Here is a 1,113-nt window from a genome sequence, read left to right on the forward strand (position 1 = left end):
TTTCTTATAAATAACATAATAGTCACCACATCTCAAATCAATTCTTGATAATCCTAATCAGAGGGAGAAAGTTGTGTTGTTGAGATTCAATTGTAAATATAGTTTTCTAATGTGTAATTGAATCAAGAATTCAGTTTTAAACCACTTTGAATTGTCTTTCTCTTTTCTTCCTCTTTTCTTTTACTTTGTAGTTTTCTTGTTAATCAAGAAACCGATCATACTTTGTTTTCTGGACATCGATTTCATAACAATTGAGAATAATTTTAAATACACATCAACTTCTAAATCTTGTCATAGTTAAAGAGTTTCAATTGCATTCATCAAGACAATGACTCTATTGATCATAATGACTTTAAGAATATGTAAAAAATTGTATAATTTTTTTTAATTTCATGATGAAATTTTCTTCAAATGTCGATAAGTACTTCTACCTTATTAATTTTGATTGCTAACTTCTAAATCTTGTCATTGTTAAAGAGTTTCATTTGCATTCATCAAGACAATGACTCTATATCATAATGACTTTAAAAATATGTAAAAAATTGTATAATTTTTTTTAATTTCATGATGAAATTTTATTCAAATGTTGATAACTACTTCTACCTTATTAATTTGATTGCTTAATTTAAAAGAAATAAAATAAGTAAAAAATATGGAGATGCGGGGTATCGATCCCCGTACCTCTCGCATGCTAAGCGAGCGCTCTACCATCTGAGCTACATCCCCATGAAACACAAATTTTAACCTTTTTTTATTTATTAACTATAATATACATTGTTTTTTTACCAATTAAAAAATATATAGAGAGAGACTGAAAACTTATTTAAATTTTGAAACTGAAAACTTAACTATTTCATCAGATGTTTTTATATTTTTGCACAAAATTTATTCTTTTTTTATGGCATAAAACTTTTAGTAAAAATTAGATATTTATTGTCCAATGTATTTGAAACATAATTTTTGGTTTCACATATTTCCCCTTTTCTACATATTTTATAATAGTCAAATATCTAAAATATTTCTGTTTATTCAAAATTTTAAAACATGAAATGTGCGCTAGCGAATTTTAATCGATAAAAATTAGATTTTTGTTTTGAATTTTCACTAACAATT

At 24.7% G+C, this 1,113-nt stretch overlaps 1 non-coding gene across 1 annotated transcript; it reads right to left on the bottom strand.

Annotated features, from left to right (window-relative positions):
* Positions 1-653: 653 nt before the first annotated feature.
* Positions 654-726, bottom strand: TRNAA-AGC (transfer RNA alanine (anticodon AGC)). Its single transcript has one exon. It is a non-coding gene; the product is annotated as a tRNA-Ala (tRNA).
* Positions 727-1,113: the final 387 nt, after the last annotated feature.

Source organism: Lathyrus oleraceus, chromosome 5 (genome assembly GCF_024323335.1).
Source record: "Lathyrus oleraceus cultivar Zhongwan6 chromosome 5, CAAS_Psat_ZW6_1.0, whole genome shotgun sequence".
Taxonomy (NCBI): domain Eukaryota; kingdom Viridiplantae; phylum Streptophyta; class Magnoliopsida; order Fabales; family Fabaceae; genus Lathyrus; species Lathyrus oleraceus.